The sequence below is a fragment of the Drosophila innubila genome, chromosome X, assembly GCF_004354385.1.
Source record: "Drosophila innubila isolate TH190305 chromosome X, UK_Dinn_1.0, whole genome shotgun sequence".
Taxonomy (NCBI): domain Eukaryota; kingdom Metazoa; phylum Arthropoda; class Insecta; order Diptera; family Drosophilidae; genus Drosophila; species Drosophila innubila.
Window position 1 is genome coordinate 39,736,549 of NC_047626.1, and position 20,726 is coordinate 39,757,274.

The 20,726-nt window shown below is 38.9% G+C and overlaps 1 long non-coding RNA gene across 1 annotated transcript; it reads left to right on the forward strand.

Annotated features, from left to right (window-relative positions):
• Positions 1-307: 307 nt before the first annotated feature.
• Positions 308-1,253, forward strand: LOC117793366. The gene is made up of 4 exons (XR_004618254.1): positions 308-540; positions 600-761; positions 833-1,000; positions 1,214-1,253. It is a non-coding gene; the product is annotated as an uncharacterized LOC117793366 (long non-coding RNA).
• The last annotated feature ends 19,473 nt before the right edge of the window (positions 1,254-20,726 follow it).

Here is a 20,726-nt window from a genome sequence, read left to right on the forward strand (position 1 = left end):
CGCTGCATTACACAGTCCGAAAGGCATGACCCTAAATTTATATAAAGGACACCCTGGGACTGTGAACGCAGTGACTTTACGAGAGGACTCTGATAGTGCTACCTGCCAATATGCATCTTTAACATCGACATGAATATTACATTGGCTTTTAGAAGACGTGCACAAATGCTGTCTATACTCGGTACAGGATACGCATCCTTAACGGTGCAACTATTTATTTTTCTAGCATCCAAAAATAACTTTACCTCTTCTGGTTTCATGCGATCGATTTCGCCATACATTAGTTTTTCCACAGCTGGAGAAAGTGGGTATAAACGTTGTTTGATAGGCTCTGTTACGAACTGCTTTTCTTCTCGGTGGGCCGCGCCGGCTGGCTCATCGGTTCTCAAGGTAGAGTCCCATCCCTGACCCGCAGTCCAAACAATCGATTACACCATCGATACACAAACAGCTGTGGCGAACGGAACTACACAACACTACAACAAAAGACGACGGAAATCCACAACATAAACAACAAAACCTGCAATAAACTACAAAACGGTAAGTAAACAAACAAACATTCACAAAACCTAACACTGATCCACCTCTCGTCCAAACAGGATCCCGGTTCCGGACCCAGGCGTACCCGCCCTGCCTTAAATGACCACCTCAACGTCATCTCCCTCATGTTGGCCACCGAATGGACCTACTTCATCCTGTGTTGGCCATCGTGTTTCTTCCTCCCCCTACAGCAATAATTACTCGGACATTTTTATCATCAGGTAAGTATTATATTATTCCGTCATGTGCTTCTTCTCCATAATTAACATCGTATCTTAATATATATTTACAGGTGTGTACATTTCTTAATTTCCAAACCAAACACAGACGAGGAACAGAATGAGATCACCAGAAGGAAGCGACCAAAGAAAGTTGCATTTAACGTTATAAGACACAATGCGGCGGAGACGCCGAGGGAATCATATAAATATATGTATATATAATATGTACGCGTACATCGGTAAGTATCGTGTTATGGCAAAAAAAAAAATTTTGAATGTGATGTGATAAATCGCTTAAAAGTACCTTGCCTTCCTAAAGAGCTCTTTGGGTTAGGGAAGGGGCGATATTAATGTGTGTTAATTGTTATATTTAAGTGTATACATATACGTATATAATAAACTTTTATATATTTTGTTATTAACAAATTTTCTTTCTTTTTTTCCCCTTTTAGATATTTCATCAACTTTAATCTAACTTCAATTTAATTCAAGATACGTTTTATTTTATAAATTTTAATTTATGTTTATACTTTTACGCTTTCGTTCGACCCCCTTTTTGTATGATAATAAATATTAATAATTATTTAATACAGCGGCGTTGAAATTATTTTGAGCGGTACAAAGAAAGACAAGCGAACGTTGTTTTTGCAGCTCATCAACTTAGAACTTTGGGCATACTTGTAGTGGAGCAATCGGAACTGACTCACTTGTACGATGTCACAACGGGCTGCGATTCTCTTGGACGAATGGATCCCAATGGACGACTCCAGAGTTTTCCCACGACGATGACAACTGACGCCCTCTGTTGCGGGAGATATGATTCCACTGGCCTTGGTGCGTCTGTTGTTATCGCTGTCAGAGGATATAAGGATGTCTAATGCGGCACAAGACACAATTGACGGCACAGCACTCTTCTCTAAGCGGATAGCTCTTGTCGGACACGACTTGGTGACACAAACAGTGGAATTTGGGTCGGCACAAGTATCCGCACAACTTCTGGCGAGGCACACGTGTGCTGGAGTGGCACAAAGCGCGACACCCTTTCAAAAAATATAATGTGGGTCTGCCCAATGGCAACCGCTCCTGACCGCTGTCAATCTCCAACTCCCTAACCGCATATTCTGCAGCAACGTGGTTCGATGAAAAATTTCCAATTCCCTTTTTCATCCTATTCATCCCACCGTTGCTGCAGTTTGAGTACAATTTCACTCAATTGCATCGAAGGGGCATGAAGGGTTAGCGCCTATGTGCTGTCTTGCTTTGGAATTGCTGCCTGTCTTTGTCTAGCAAAACATTTGGAGTTGCCACTCCCCCCACCGTACATTAATTCAACCGCCAAAAACTATCTATAGCCGCCTATTTAAATAAATAACAAAATATATCGACAGAGCCGATAATTAAGGAAATACAAATAACAATAAACATCGAGCTGGCACAAACGATAAAACATGAACATAACAACTCGCCTACATCAATATGATGTGTAATCAGTGAAGCCTTTTCCAGTCCTTGTTTTTTAAGTGATGGAAAAGTGAAATTATTGCGTCTAATTGACTTAGCTGAGTCGCATTCAATGTTTACAAAATATTGTCATCAGTAGAGGAAGAGTTTAAAAGGTCCTGATTCTCTAACGATGCAATTAAACCTGGCGCTAAATTAAAAGCTTTCCAAAAGACAACTTCTAGAATAACTCGCTGGCTAATGGATGGTATCACAAATATTTTTTATTAGTTTGGTACAGTTCTTATAGGTCATATCTACAGAAACGAATCCTAAAACAGAGTGTGCTCTCGAGAATATGCGGTGAAACGTCGGAAATTGAGCCCAATCAAGCTTCGCCAGATCCGAACCCACGCAACTTATATTCGCCCCGGAATCAAGTAAACCTTTTTCGCTAAATTCCAGAAAGGATACTTTCGCATTAAATCGACCGTCAGATTCCTGGTTAACAAGAGCTGATAACAATTATCGTTTTGTATGCCTAACTGCCTTTCAAAATTCTCTTAATCGCTTAGTCAAACGCTTTGCCTTATTTGTTTTACGAATGTCTTCGCTTCCGAATATCCTCGCACGAATTTGTTAATACTTTGCCAGCTTTTCGTGATATGGCCTTATAGGGTATAAATGAACATTATTTGGTTTGTTACAATCTGAGTTAATTAATTTACAATCTGGTTGTTTAATGACATTATCTGGTTGTTTACTGACATAATCTGGTTGTTTTTTAGCTGACATGCTAGCCAGTAAATTCTTCATATTTTCTAATGCGATTTCGGGACCACTCGACTTTTGTTGCCGACTGGTCCCTTCTGCTGGTTTTCCGCTTTCCGAGCTATTTAGATTAATCACTGTGGCTTGTATACGTTATTTGCTCTGCAGCCGTAACAAACAACTTTTCTTTCCTGCAAGCACATGTCCCATCCATGGCCTTCGGTATCGCAATTCCAGCATATGTACACTTTAACAGGAGCTTGAATATCCTCAACAGCAATTTGATCACCATGACGCTGAGGAACCTCTTCTACTAACGCAGCTATATTTCTTCGGCAACTATTTTGCGTATTAGAAACTTTACTGCTTCGCATAGACTCAATGTCGACCATTAAGTTTTACCGCATTTGCACGACCTTACGTAACTGAGCTATGGATCCGACTTGCACATATAGCAATTCGTGTCTTATGTCTGGCAACAGGTTTTGAATTAAGATTTCAATCAGCTGCTTCTCTTCTATTCCAGTTGACATTCTGGATGCAAGAGTCATTATTTCATCATTCAAATCTTCAAAAGACTCTCCAACATTTTGTATCCGCTCTCGAATATCTTTAAGGATCTCTGAATCTGTTCTATAATCCGTATATTGATATTCTAGAGCGCTGACAAATTCTTGCCTGATAATCTGTTGAGAAGCCTTCCGGTACCTCCAATACCACTCACGAGCTTTTCCTACCAACATCATATGTAAATTCTTACACAAGGCTTCAAAATCATTATTTAAACAGTCTTCTGTCAACGTTTGAATTCTGTAAATAAATTCACCTACTGTGACTCCCTTAAACGAACTATCGAATTTAACATTCTAGCTGTTAATTAGCTGAGATAGCCTTTCTGGCCTGATTCCATTTCTAGCGAACACGTTATCTGTGGAACTAGCGTTACTTCGCTGTGTCGGTTGCTGAGAGCCTGCTACTACTAAACGACTTCTAGCCTGTATCCTATCTGGCTCCTGCTCATCTTGAAATTGAAAAGATCCTAATTGCCTAGCAACCATCCGCTCAAGTTGATCAAAAATTAATCTATAATCTATTGCAAGTCTCTCTGTCCTACATCAACGCTATCAACAGTATTTGCTTGCTGTTCTCTTTTTTTGAACCTTGTATTATGTTCTTCTGGCACGGTTCCTGTAGCTTTGCTACTAATCTGATCCTTATGGATCGTACTCGCTGCTCCTTGAGCCGACTTTTCTGTATTTGCTGCTGGGAGACCTCCTACAGCTCCTTGATCCTGTCGATTAGCCTCTCGCAAATCAGAAGGCTTTTCGACTGGATATATGTCGCTAACTTGCGCCACCATGTGACATGACTGACATTCTTTAAATTCAGAAACCCAATCCGTGATACAAACTTCATGAAAATGATGTTCGCACTTTGTGAATACAACATGTGCGTCAAATAAAGGTTTGTAAAAAATTTTACACCTAGCCTCTTGTAGCGTCGTATTAGCGAAAGGGTTATGCAAGTTTTCATTGCTTCTTACTGTCGCCATATTGGTAAATTTCTTAAATTTTTTTGTGTTTCTTAGAAAAAAAGTTTAAGTAAGGACGGCAGTTCGCGCTAGTGACGAAAGCATCACGAAGGGTGCGAAAGGCGACCAACAACATATACAGCTAATTTGGAAAATTTGCTACAACTGTCTGATCAGATCGAGTTATATACCGATCGAAAGGTTTAGTCCTTATTTACAAAATGGCGTACAACTTTTTCTAACTCACCTGGATTATGTGATAAGGGGGTGTAAGTAGACTTTTACCTCGTGGTTGTTTTTGTGGGTAAATAACAACGCTAATCTATACAATAAGTTAAAATAAGCCAAGTACACGTTAACCCTATGGTTAAATCCTTCTAAATAATAAATTAGTTAACATAGAACAATAAGTAGGAAAGAGTCAAACATACTTTAACACCATCGTTTCCGCGAAAATCGAGTTGTCGATATTTCGATATATTTTTACATCACTACGCGTGTTTTTAGTTAGGGCAAGCGTGCTTACATACTAGCTCTGAAGTTGCGACTAACATCGGGACAAAGTACAGATTTGCATGCATATGGTCAAGCAATTTGGCTTAGTGACTTCCACTTCCAGCAGATGCTTTAATCGGTATCACGAAAAACAAGTCCATAGATCGTACCTGTCGTGCATCGTGGCGCAGCTAGGGAAATATAAAAATACAATTCTTTGGCAAACTATGTGCGACTGCAGCGCGGGAGTGGACGAAAGCAGAGCAAAGCAACAAACAAGCGGCGCAGAAGACAGATCTGCAAAGGCTTCAGCACTGAGCGACGCAAAAAAGAGCGGCGTGGGAAACTGAGCTGAACGAAAGAAGAAGGCTGCGTGGAAACCTGATTCAAAAACAATTTCACTCAATTGCATCGAAGGGGCATGAAGGGTTAGCGCCTATGTGCTGTCTTGCTTTGGAATTGCTGCCTGTCTTTGTCTAGCAAAACATTTGGAGTTGCCACTCCCCCCACCGTACATTAATTCAACCGCCAAAAACTATCTATAGCCGCCTATTTAAATAAATAACAAAATATATCGACAGAGCCGATAATTAAGGAAATACAAATAACAATAAACATCGAGCTGGCACAAACGATAAAACATGAACATAACAACTCGCCTACATCAATATGATGTGTAATCAGTGAAGCCTTTTCCAGTCCTTGTTTTTTAAGTGATGGAAAAGTGAAATTATTGCGTCTAATTGACTTAGCTGAGTCGCATTCAATGTTTACAAAATATTGTCATCAGTAGAGGAAGAGTTTAAAAGGTCCTGATTCTCTAACGATGCAATTAAACCTGGCGCTAAATTAAAAGCTTTCCAAAAGACAACTTCTAGAATAACTCGCTGGCTAATGGATGGTATCACAAATATTTTTTATTAGTTTGGTACAGTTCTTATAGGTCATATCTACAGAAACGAATCCTAAAACAGAGTGTGCTCTCGAGAATATGCGGTGAAACGTCGGAAATTGAGCCCAATCAAGCTTCGCCAGATCCGAACCCACGCAACTTATATTCGCCCCGGAATCAAGTAAACCTTTTTCGCTAAATTCCAGAAAGGATACTTTCGCATTAAATCGACCGTCAGATTCCTGGTTAACAAGAGCTGATAACAATTATCGTTTTGTATGCCTAACTGCCTTTCAAAATTCTCTTAATCGCTTAGTCAAACGCTTTGCCTTATTTGTTTTACGAATGTCTTCGCTTCCGAATATCCTCGCACGAATTTGTTAATACTTTGCCAGCTTTTCGTGATATGGCCTTATAGGGTATAAATGAACATTATTTGGTTTGTTACAATCTGAGTTAATTAATTTACAATCTGGTTGTTTAATGACATTATCTGGTTGTTTACTGACATAATCTGGTTGTTTTTTAGCTGACATGCTAGCCAGTAAATTCTTCATATTTTCTAATGCGATTTCGGGACCACTCGACTTTTGTTGCCGACTGGTCCCTTCTGCTGGTTTTCCGCTTTCCGAGCTATTTAGATTAATCACTGTGGCTTGTATACGTTATTTGCTCTGCAGCCGTAACAAACAACTTTTCTTTCCTGCAAGCACATGTCCCATCCATGGCCTTCGGTATCGCAATTCCAGCATATGTACACTTTAACAGGAGCTTGAATATCCTCAACAGCAATTTGATCACCATGACGCTGAGGAACCTCTTCTACTAACGCAGCTATATTTCTTCGGCAACTATTTTGCGTATTAGAAACTTTACTGCTTCGCATAGACTCAATGTCGACCATTAAGTTTTACCGCATTTGCACGACCTTACGTAACTGAGCTATGGATCCGACTTGCACATATAGCAATTCGTGTCTTATGTCTGGCAACAGGTTTTGAATTAAGATTTCAATCAGCTGCTTCTCCTCTATTCCAGTTGACATTCTGGATGCAAGAGTCATTATTTCATCATTCAAATCTTCAAAAGACTCTCCAACATTTTGTATCCGCTCTCGAATATCTTTAAGGATCTCTGAATCTGTTCTATAATCCGTATATTGATATTCTAGAGCGCTGACAAATTCTTGCCTGATAATCTGTTGAGAAGCCTTCCGGTACCTCCAATACCACTCACGAGCTTTTCCTACCAACATCATATGTAAATTCTTACACAAGGCCTCAAAATCATTATTTAAACAGTCTTCTGTCAACGTTTGAATTCTGTAAATAAATTCACCTACTGTGACTCCCTTAAACGAACTATCGAATTTAACATTCTAGCTGTTAATTAGCTGAGATAGCCTTTCTGGCCTGATTCCATTTCTAGCGAACACGTTATCTGTGGAACTAGCGTTACTTCGCTGTGTCGGTTGCTGAGAGCCTGCTACTACTAAACGACTTCTAGCCTGTATCCTATCTGGCTCCTGCTCATCTTGAAATTGAAAAGATCCTAATTGCCTAGCAACCATCCGCTCAAGTTGATCAAAAATTAATCTATAATCTATTGCAAGTCTCTCTGTCCTACATCAACGCTATCAACAGTATTTGCTTGCTGTTCTCTTTTTTTGAACCTTGTATTATGTTCTTCTGGCACGGTTCCTGTAGCTTTGCTACTAATCTGATCCTTATGGATCGTACTCGCTGCTCCTTGAGCCGACTTTTCTGTATTTGCTGCTGGGAGACCTCCTACAGCTCCTTGATCCTGTCGATTAGCCTCTCGCAAATCAGAAGGCTTTTCGACTGGATATATGTCGCTAACTTGCGCCACCATGTGACATGACTGACATTCTTTAAATTCAGAAACCCAATCCGTGATACAAACTTCATGAAAATGATGTTCGCACTTTGTGAATACAACATGTGCGTCAAATAAAGGTTTGTAAAAAATTTTACACCTAGCCTCTTGTAGCGTCGTATTAGCGAAAGGGTTATGCAAGTTTTCATTGCTTCTTACTGTCGCCATATTGGTAAATTTCTTAAATTTTTTTGTGTTTCTTAGAAAAAAAGTTTAAGTAAGGACGGCAGTTCGCGCTAGTGACGAAAGCATCACGAAGGGTGCGAAAGGCGACCAACAACATATACAGCTAATTTGGAAAATTTGCTACAACTGTCTGATCAGATCGAGTTATATACCGATCGAAAGGTTTAGTCCTTATTTACAAAATGGCGTACAACTTTTTCTAACTCACCTGGATTATGTGATAAGGGGGTGTAAGTAGACTTTTACCTCGTGGTTGTTTTTGTGGGTAAATAACAACGCTAATCTATACAATAAGTTAAAATAAGCCAAGTACACGTTAACCCTATGGTTAAATCCTTCTAAATAATAAATTAGTTAACATAGAACAATAAGTAGGAAAGAGTCAAACATACTTTAACACCATCGTTTCCGCGAAAATCGAGTTGTCGATATTTCGATATATTTTACATCACTACGCGTGTTTTAGTTAGGGCAAGCGTGCTTACATACTAGCTCTGAAGTTGCGACTAACATCGGGACAAAGTACAGATTTGCATGCATATGGTCAAGCAATTTGGCTTAGTGACTTCCACTTCCAGCAGATGCTTTAATCGGTATCACGAAAAACAAGTCCATAGATCGTACCTGTCGTGCATCGTGGCGCAGCTAGGGAAATATAAAAATACAATTCTTTGGCAAACTATGTGCGACTGCAGCGCGGGAGTGGACGAAAGCAGAGCAAAGCAACAAACAAGCGGCGCAGAAGACAGATCTGCAAAGGCTTCAGCACTGAGCGACGCAAAAAAGAGCGGCGTGGGAAACTGAGCTGAACGAAAGAAGAAGGCTGCGTGGAAACCTGACAACGATCGACCAAAGAAGGCGACGTAGGAATCCTGCAACAAAAATCTATGGCTCAACTCTGAGTACGGTTCGGCGTTACTACAAAGAATACGAGCAAGCGGTAAACGTGATAAAAAGTGAACCACTACGGCGAAATAAAAAGGGCGGCTCGGGAACTAAAACCAAGCGTCGCAGAATGAAGAGCGGGTGGGGAATAAACTAACCAGAAAAAAGAAAGTTGCGGGACAAAACTAAGCAACACAGAAGGAAGAGCGGCTCTGGAACCAAAACTAAGCGTCGCAGGAGTAAAGCCGGTGGGGGAATAAACTAACCATCGCAGAAGAAAAACAGTTAAAGGACAAAATTAAGCAATGCAGAAAAGAGCAGCGGGAACTCAAACTAAGCATTTCAAACAAAACAAAAAATATTAAAAATTAATAACATTTTAAATAAAAGAAGAAAAAAGTATTAATTTTGTTTTATAAAAATATATATATGTAAAAATGACTTAAACTCGGGAACAACTGAACCCATTAGGTGGCAAGTCAGTCCACAATATATGCGCAGTTGAAACGCTCGGAGAAGTAAGTAGGCCAAGACAAACATCCTGGTTTAAGCTGGGCGATAAAAGTTCAAGAGCAATGGGAATTGTTCAAAACCCAGCATCAAATCTTACAAACAAATGAATCATTGTTGGGAGGTAAAAAATTTTAAAAACGAGCATATGGAAAACTCAAACTATCAAAAATAGAATAATTACTGAGCTAAATAAGAAAACAAATAAGCAATCCTTGAATTAGACAATGATAAACGAAATGGAAGAAAATGAATTGCGAAAAGAAGAATTTACCACCAGTACGGGATCAATATGAAGAACTTATCGAAGCGAAAAGGAAAAAGAGCCATCGACTCACCCAGAACAAAGCTTTAGAACAATGATCCAGCTTCTCGGATACGTTCACTCAAATGGTAGACACGAATGTCGAGTTGGATACAAAGTCGAAATTTATACGACTAAAGGAACTTGTACGAGGAGGCGCGTCTCAATTGTTAAGGCACTTACACATCAGTACCGAAACTACGACACAGAATATATACGAAAATTTGAGAAAGCTATTTTCAAGCCACTGGAACAGCATTTTAGATCTGCCAAACATGAACAGTGAATCTGATAAGAGTGTTCAGAATATGTTTGTTACAATAAACAACAGTCTGCATGCTATAAAAGGAATGGGCGTCAAAGTCAAGGATGCAGAGCCATTCACTGCTAGCATTCTAATCAGAAAATTTGACCGACAAGGTCTGCAGCAGTTGAAATTGCTTCTAATAAGACAAAGGAAATTCAGACATTTACAAACGACCCAGGCGGTAAGGCCAAGGAGCTATAAGGAAAACCCAATAACAATGAGTACAACATTAGAAAAAGCGTGCAAGTATTGTAAATCACCAGGTCACACATAAGTTAACACCAAATATTACAAAACCAATAACAACAACATGCAATCGGCCAAGAATCAGCAGCGGCCCTAGTGCATGCAATGTATCCACACCTTATGTAAGCAGCACCAAGAACACCAAGCTCACCAACTCCCGAAGTCAGAAACAACAATTACGTCTGCAGCGCGTCCGCCACGTACGGAACGGTCAAGTCGTGGGAGCACCAAGAGACATCGGACACCATTAGCGACAACTGTTGAGCTACAGCAACGACAACGGCTGAGCAACAACGTCGGCAGCGGCAGAGATGACGTTGGCAGCGGCTTTAGCAATTAGACTTTTTAAACACCCAAATTGTCCACTATAAGTTAGTTCTAATTTGATATCAATAAAGGTCAGTTGGTTTATTTTTTTCATCATTTCTTAACGGAATATATTAATTGGCGCCCGAGCAGGGACCGGTGAATTGAGTCCTTGACTAATGATCACGCGTTGCATTAAAGTACCTAAAATAGCTACAAGCGCGCATCGCAGTGCACAAAAAGTGGACTCCGCAGGAGCCCTCGAAAGGAACTCAGTTCTACCAAGGGTCCCGAGCTATTCAGACGATCCACGCCCCACTGGGAATTCGCAGGTTCCTCAGACAGGATCGGTTAGATTTGTTCAAAGACCACAATATCCCATAGCTCAAAACTATCAACCTGGTATACAATATCAGCCACCTCCTCGACCAACGGCTGCGACGCCACAACCAAGACCAGTTCCAATGGACGTCGACGGTTTCATACGTTCTGGCCACATTAACTACTTGAACAGAGCCAATGCCAACGATTTTTCGGGAAAACGACCTGTCCCTACGAATGGACCTCCGCCTAAATTTCAGAGGCAGTTCCATATTGGTCCCATATCCTAGAAGAAACGAGGAAAATATCTTCGCAAATTCTATAGGGGCCCAAACTCCGATAACACACCATACTCACCTCGCTCTGTTCATTCGCAGGGATAGACCCATTAAGTTTTTCGTACTACCTACTTTAAAAACTTTCCATGGCATTCTGGGCAATGGCACATTAAAACAACTAAACGCAGTCATTGATGTTAAAAACAATTTACTAATACTGGACGGTAACTACAGCATCTACATAAGACAGCTAGCGACACAGTCAGTGAATAATATAAACATTAGAATGGAACCTATGTCAGACATCGAAATATCGAAAACCAAGATCGGAGAAATAGTCGAACAATTGGGCGATAGTAAATATTTTTCCGTATTAGATCTCAAGACCGGATTCCATCAGATCCCGCTCAAAGAAAAGGACATGGAAAAAACTGCGTTTACAATTAATGGCGGAAAATTCGAGTTCACGAGGATACCCTTCGGTCTGAAGAATTCACCCCCTATTTTCCAAAGAGCTTCACAAGATGTCCTTTTGGCATACCCGGACTTTAAGAAAGAGTTTAAATTAACAACCGATGCTTCAAACTTCGCCATAGGCGCGGTATTAGAGCAAGAATAATAATAATACCGGTCGAAAGCGTCCCTATTAATTTCATCAAAAACCAGTTATTTCTACTTATATCTGACAAAGAAGAAGAGTCGTTCCAGATTTCCTTTCCCACTTTCCATAGGAACATAATAAACAGGAAAACATAATCCGAGGACGATTTGGTAGAACTTCTAAAAAAACATTTGGATCCAAAGATTGTAACCGGAATACTGACATCCGAAAGCATAATGGGAAAAATGCAGAGCATCTACTCACAACATTTTAGTAGTTACACAACTAAGTACACCCAAAAACAGGTTACAGAAGTGAATTTGGAAAGCGAACAAGATAACATTGACGCCAGCGAACACACAAGGGCACATCGAAATGCCATCGAAAACAAAATACAGATACTAAGCATGTTTTTTTCTTGGCCTCCGTAAAGAGGCAGAGGCCACGGCAAGAGCATGCGGAGCTTTCAAAATCGAAGTAAGACACCCGCCCCATGGGGTAATACAACCAACCCCATACCCACTTATCCCTGTTAAATCATCCACATAGATACCTATACAACCCAAAAACAATTAATACTCACAGCCATAGACAAATTCTCGAAGTATGCTCAAATAAAGTTGTTAAAATCAAAAGCATTCGAAGATCTAAAACATCCACCATCCATCCAGAGAAATAATGATAGCATTTGGTATGTCCAAGCTAATCGTAATGGACAATGAAAAAGCTTAAAACTCAGCCGCGATCATATTTTTCCTGCAAGAACAAGCAAAACACGACACCGCCTTACACTTCTACAAGCAATGGGCAAATCGAAAGATTTCATTCAACTCTGACTAAGATCATGAGATGCCTTAAAATAGACGAAAGTACACTAGTATTCGAAGAGCTTCCCTTCAAAGCAGTTGAAGTGTACAACATGTCTATACACTCCACAACCAAGAAAAAACCAATAGATTTTTTTTTTTGAAAACATCTAACCACAAATCCCCAGGAGCTACAGGTTGCCAGGGAACGAATCAGCTTAAAAATAGCAAAAAAAAAAAAAAAATCAATCTTGACTACCATAACCAAAACATTAATCCGACAAAAAATATGACGTAGGGGAAGTAGTTTATGTCAGGATAGATAAAAGACTAGGGTCAAAACTAAGTCCGAGATACAAAAAGGAGATAGTTTAGGAAGGCAGAAACACAACAATAAAAACACGCTCAGGCATAACCGTTCACTAGAATAATAACAAGATATAATATCCATTTACAGGTTGTTTATTCTGCCAACATGCTTTGGATTGGTTACCATACTAGACCACTCTCACTCTCAACTTATACTAGCTAAAACAGGAATGGCATTTAATTTCGAGGAATACGATCCCGCGTTCGGTGACATATCGAACAGACTTAACGAAATAAACAGAGATCATCCACTTTTCCCTTTCCTTACGTTCTAACTTTCAAAAGCAGAATCAGACCTTAGAAGACTTAAGTTTTTTGAAAGAAAAACAAGGGCAATAGATGCTTTGGGAGCCGTATGGAAATGGTTGGCCGCTTCTCCAGACCACCATGATAAAGAAATCATCATAAATAAAATCAATGAACAACTCGAAAATAACAATAAACAATTAGTTATAAATAAAGTACTTAACGATAGAATTAGACAATGAAGTTTAATAACAAACAATATCATAGAGGCCACGTCGGAAAAAAAACTTCATCGATGAAAAAATCTCTATTGAAATATAAATTTCATATACTTAAATAAGAATTGAGCAACCTCAATCACGCATTTGATTGGGCAAAAACAGACACTATAAATTCCATGATACTATCAGAATACGAAATTAAGAAAATCGAAGATTAAGAGATTATGTTCATTAACGTTGAGGAACTACTAGAATTTTCCAAAGTAAAGATAGCCACCAACGGCAAAATCCTGTTGTATATCGTTAGCGAACCCTTAGTTATTTTTGAAAATTGCATCCATATACTTCTAAAACCAGTAAAAAAAAAAGGAAAAACTATAAACGACATGAAATACAATAAAATCATTGTGAAATGATAAGACAATTTGTAAAAGAGCTTATATAGTAGATTTAAATAACGATACTTGTATAGCCCCACTTTTAAACAGCCGCATGCCGCATTGAAAGATTATCAACAGCCAGCACGTACCGGATCACGAGGAGCTTCTGCCCGGTACAATCCTTTTAAACGACTTCAAGGGAATCGTGTGCATCGATAACAAGGAAATAACCTTAGACGGAACATTCATAATCCATACTCAGAACACCACCCCTTCTTCAAATACAGGCTCAAAAAAGCAAGGTGGAGGAAGTACTTTCGTTACAAATGTTGAAGGAATTTAACATAAACAAAAACTACCAAGCAAGGATCAGCAGATACACAAAGGATCCGAAGAACAAGATGTAAAAACGGAGACGCCTACGGGATCAACCCAGAAACGCTTCTACATCGCGTCCGAAGACGTCCGCGTTAAAAGGAGGAGGAGCTAAGACCAAATATTACAAAACCAACAAAAACCAATAACATGCAATCGGCCAAGAATCAGCCGCGGCCCTAGTGCATGCAATGTATCCAACACGCGCGTCCAGTCAACACACCTTATGTAAGCAGCCCAACCAAGAACACCAAGTTCACCAACTTCCGAAGTCAAAAATAACAAGTTCCAATTACAAGTTGCAGCGCATCCGCCACGACGATGCAGCGCACATCAACGTATCTTGCACAACGGTCAAGTCGTGGAAACACCAAGAGGCATCGGACACCATCAGCGAAAACGGTTGAGCTACAGCAGCGACAACGGCTGAGCAACAACGTTGGCAGCGGAAGAGACGACGTCGGCAGCGGCTTTAGCAATTAGACTTCTTAAGCACCCAAATTGTCCACTTTAAGTTTGTTCTAATTTGACATCAACAAAGGCCAGTTGGCTTATTTTTTTTAATAATTTCTCAACGGAATGTATTAATTGATATAGCAAAAAGGTGGAACTTCGTCCGAGCTGAACACATAAATTAACCCTCTAACCGGCAAAATCGAAACAGACATTCAATCAAGTTGATATTTATTTTATAAGTAGATATAGGTTAAATAAGCTTATGATTTATATTTTATAATCTTCCGTTAGTTGGAACGAGCGTCAGGTGCAAAATTTGAAGACCGTCCGTAGACGGTCTTGTCGGTTTGAACGGAAAAAAATATGGCCGTTTGCGTGCATCACAAGGGAATATCGCACTCGACTTTTGGCGATAACTTTTGCTATTTTTTGCTTCTAATAATATGCAATTGACTTACATTAAAGTGACTATTATAAATATATCAATTTATAAGCAGTTTTAAATGAACAATTGCTTGAGTTGACCGTTACTATGTAATATGTGGTATTTTATTAAAGTTAGATTCCTTAAAATATATTTATTTTTGTAATGGTAGTCCCAAAAATAATTTTAGGAGACTGGTTTTTATAAATTGAGCATTCACTTTTACCAAAATACTAAATATTTGCATAGCTTTCCTTTTTATTTAGCCAAATTGAAAAAATTATTGGCATTATCAAATCTTCATTTGATATCAGATGAACAGCTCGTTTCCAGTGGTTGCTAAGCCGGTCAAGTCATTGCATGCAATTTTCTTGTAGGAAACAAGTCCTGCTGCTATTTTTGTAAGGATCACTGCATGCTTTAGCTGCTCTCCGATCCCATACTCTGAATCGGAAACTTTCTATACAAGAACCCACCTGTATAATATGTTTGCATTTGTGGTATTCATCTTCACGAAATGGTAGAAAAGCCACTCATCATATAGTAGAATAGCTTTTTTTATAATTCCTATTGTTCATAAATGAACATGGTATTTAAGCAACCCTCGGAGTGCGCTGAAGCAATCCTTGCGCTCAGAAATAGATGGGCAAGGGCAACATAAACAAAACTGAATACACAATAGATATGAGATAAATCCGTCACATAAGACTGAATAGCTCAATGAGAAGAAAAGAGTAAAGAATGCTTTAACACAATAGTGATCTATGTCTTTAGTACATAAGATAACCTATAAAGCTCCATACAAATCAATAAACGACACAGTTCTTAAACAAACGCGTGAATGTTTTTACTTTTTACTAGGGATTGGCAAGCGTGCTTACATACTAGTTCTGACGTTGCGACTAACATTGCAACAAAGCTCAAGTACAGATTTGCATGCACCTTTCTTCGTCCTTGGATTGTAACTGTCCATAAGGCCGTCCATCAAAGGGACTCCTTCAAATGTGATTATTGTATTCCTCATTTATTTGCAGGCAACTGATTTCTATATATAGCTTCAGCATCCTGTCATAATGCAGTGCTTTAGCTCTTTCATTGGAATTGGCTCTGAGAAGTGGTGCTATTCCAAATTATATAGATGCCAGCCTACCGCACTTGTTATCTTCCCACAATACCGAATTTACGGTAACTCCTTGCATCTTGGAGCAGAACTGGGCGGAAAGTAGACTGGATTTGGGGACTAGTTGGTTCAAGTATGGGCAATTAAGATCGAATGCTTTAGAAAGGCTTGAAGCATGCAGTAATTCATGCGGATAGTTCTTCTACATCGATGGGTATAGGACCAATACGTTAGGTGAAACTGTTGAATGAGTGTCTTGGGAAGCATTGAATGAGAGGCTTAAATCTTGAAGCAATGCATCGGCATTATCATTTTCAATATTTTCCAATTTTCTAATGGTTTCGGTATAATCTGGGTTTCTAGATTAAATCTTGTCGACAACATAATCGTAGTCCCATCACTATTATAACTGCTAAACTTATCATCGCTTCTACAGAATCTATCAACTGAAGCAATTGTTCATTAAAAATTGCTTATAAATTAATATATTTTATAAATAACTAGGGGGCTCCGCCCCCTGCTCGCTTTGCTCACCAACCCCCGGCTCGCTTCGCTCGCGAAATTGATGTGTTGAAAAGAGGAGCACTTCTTATATTTTTCTTAAATAAACTTCTTTAACGCAAAACTAAATTACTGTACTATTTCAATAATTCGGACACTTGTTAATTCGGACAACCTAATAATTCGGACACTCAATTTTTATCTATAAAATATTCTTTAGCCCGGGCACCACACAAATTTGTTTATTCTGAAATCCAATCACATAAACGTGCTTGTATGTAAGAAAATAATTTAGCCCCAAAATTTCTGATATCCAATTTTGCGACGAACAAAATTCAGTTTAATCTAAACATTTTAAATAAAAATATAAATTAATAAAAAAAAAGCGAAAATGGCATATTGTATCAGTTTGGTTGAGATATCTCATAAAACCAAAAAGTTTTTCGAACTAAAACGTGATTTTCGACCAATAGAAAAATGTATTTATTCACTTAACAGGTAATATCTTCCAAACCCCTCAACCAAAATTTATGTTTCATATACCAAAAATTGTATGCGAAATTGTGTGTACGTATTACAACATATTAAAATTTAAAAAAATCGGTAGAGCCGTGTTGTCAGAAATCGCCAAAGCGTAAGCTAAAAAACTTTATTTCACCTGTAAAACGTTACCTGAGTACTTAAAAAAAAGTTTAAAGGTACACACCTTTCCAATAATATATAGAACATATCCGTAGCTTCTATGGTTTGGAAACTGTTGAGGTTTTAATTTTAGCGGGATTTATCGTTTTCCCGCTAAACTAGCGGTTTTTTCAAAAAGTCGTAGAACAAACATTTCTAGATTTTCGAAAAGGAATAAATCCCCATCATTACATTTAAGCTTCTTTAGCGCTTTGATGCAAACAGACAAACAGACAAACAAACTGACTTTTCATTTCATTTTGAGAAGTCCACTAAAATTTTCAAATTTATTTATCTTTTGAACCAGTTATCGGATTTTGGTGATTGAGGTATTAATCGACGCGTATTTTTAATAAGAATTATTAAAAAATAAAAAGTTTTACCAAAAAGACCCAACGGCTTCATAAGCTGCGATCATATAAATTTTTCCCTTCCCACTTACACCCTGTATCTCAAGACCCAGGTGAATTAGTAAAAGTTTTAGTATGCCATTTTGTAAGTTAAGACTAAACCTTTCGATCGGTGTATAACTCGATCTGATCGGACAGTCGTAGCAAATTTTCCAACTTAGCTGTATATATAGTTAGTCGCCTTTCGCACCCTTCGTGATGCTTTCGTCACTAACGCGAACTGCCGTCCGCAGTGATAGTTACCCGATATTCACCTTATTTGGTCAGGGTTTAACATGCAGTCTCAAATACACAATCTGTGAGTTTGGTTGACATGACTTAAGATACAAAAAAGTTTTTCATACTAAAGGTTAATTTCAACTAGATTGTACCTATGAGAGCTATATGATATAGTCGTCCGATTTTGACAAAAGTTGGTCAGGGTGTAAAATAAAAAACACAATTTGTGAGTTTTGGTTGAGATAACTTGAAAAACAAAAAAGTTCTCCATACTAAAGTAGAATCTGAACCCGATTGTTCCTATTGCACCTATATGATATAGTTACCCGACTTTGACCAAATTGTAAAATATCCTAAAATTTAAAAATATGTTAATATGTTATTAAACTAGTTGGCCAGTGCTACAGTCGAGCATACTCGACTGTCGGAGACCCCGTACTTACTATGGCAGAAACTAATAATGAAAAAAAATAAAAAATATAGCTAACTTAAATGCATATTCTATCATATTCGTTACAATGTCTCATAAAACATAAAAGATTTTCATACTAAGACTTGATTTTCGCCCGATTGGTCCTACGACAGCTTTATGATATAGTGGTCGAATTTGAACCAACAGTTCGATTACGATATCTCATTAAACAAAAAAGTTTTTCATACTAAGACTTGATTTTCGCCCGATCGGTCCTATGACAGCTATATGATATAGTGCTCCGATTTGAACCAACTTTGGACAGGAGATATAAGGCCGAGTTTTATTTATATTCTACCAGTTTGGTGACGATATCTTAAAAACAAAAAAGTTTTTCATACTAAGACTTAATTTTCGCCCGATCGGTCCTATGACAGCTATATGATATAGTGGACCGATTTGAACCAACTTTGGTAAGGATGTATAAGGCTAACTTAAATGCATATTCTATAAGTTTGGCTACAATATCTCATAAAGCAAAAAAAATTTTCTTACTAAGACTTGATTTACGCCCGATCGGTCCTATGACAGCTATATAATATAGTAGTCCGATTTGAACAAATTTGGATATGAATTTTTTTTTTTCGATTTCTGGGCGATAAAGGGCGCGTGGCCGAATTTTGAAACAAACTTGATCTGCTTGCAATATAGAGGAACATACATACCAAGTTTGGTGTCTCTATCTCTTATAGTCTCTGAGATCTAGGCGCTCATACAGGCGGACAGACAGACGGACATTGCTATATCGACTCGGCTATTGATGCTGATCAAGAATATATATACTTTATAGGGTCTGCCACGCCTCCTTCTGCCTGTTACGCACATTTTCGTTAAAACAAACCCAGATAATAGACCCCTGTTACTAGCGCCACCTATTGGCTAACATCAACAGCTGATGGCTTATCCGTAACCAAAACAAAAAGGCTTTGGATTTTTGGTAAACTTAGGAAAGACAGAAGCGATTAATAGAAAAGAGAATTTGAAATTGAGAAAAGAAGGGGTTGTGAGGTTAGGGTTAGTCTGGTTCGCGTGGTTGCTGCTGCAAGGCAGAGTTTCTTTTTGAGTGCTGAATTTTGAAGAAATATAAATATACAAACGAATGGTGACAAACATCGACACACAATACACATGAGCCGCAGCAGCCACAGCCGTAATTCGCACGCACAACAAGCTACAAACACAACACACAAGCTACACGCATAACACGCAAGCGCAGCCACCCACGGCGCAGCGGCATTACAGCGCAGACACTAACAGCGCAGCAACACACACATTGAGTCGACACAGGCAGGCACACACAAACAGAGACACAAAGTGTAAACACCAGACATCGGGATCACCGCGCTCCCTGAGGGCATCTTGACGCATATGCCCTTATGAGCGTCAAGTGCCCAAAAGTCGATTGCCACGTCCCTTTGTGAGAAGCCTTGATTCCAGACATCCTCCTCGTTGCAACCAGATAGTCTAGCAGCTGTTCATCTGCTACATGGTTGCTGCTGGTTATGCCAGACACCCACAGAAGTCCAGGAGTCTCCGTCTGCAAATACTTTTATCATTACTTTAATTAAATCACACTGTTAGCTTATATTGTCACAAATACTTACATTTGAATTGTTGTCGACGCCCCCCCCCTCTGACCCACAAGAGCTCTTTTGGTTATTGAAGGCCATAATTAACACACAAAACATATATTTATTTATTGTATACCACTACACACGTATAAATTAATATCACTTATACTTAATTATATCTAAATATTCACTTTTATTATAACTAAAACATTTATTTCGTAAACATTGTTTATATTACTCGCGCGTAGATACAACGGGGCTGCCAGATTAGTGCAATTAGTTATTTGTTTACATTTTGTGCTAAGGGTATTCCGTGAATTTTGTTAGGTGTTAAACGTTAAATATCGAGCACGAACTAACATCGAAATATAAAATAATAATGTTAAAATGTTAGGGTTAATTATAATTATTACATATAATTAAACATTATAACGTTTGAAGAAATGATGAGGTTGGGTAAAGTAGGGAGTCGGCACAAACTATCGAAAGCCGACTATAGGTTGGGAGGGCGATCGTTGAGGTGGATAACGTCATCTGTCCACCTAATCCTTGTCAGCAGTTGACCGTATTTTTTTCAGCACATATCGGGCAACCAGCTTTGATTGGACCGCGGGGAGGACCATAATGCCTCACCTGTCGCTGCCACGGCTGTGTTGTTCAGTGTCGTGCTTGGGTAAAGATGCCGATAGTTAGTAGTCAGGCTAGAGCTGGTCCCAGAATGGAACCAATATGTACAATCTGCGTC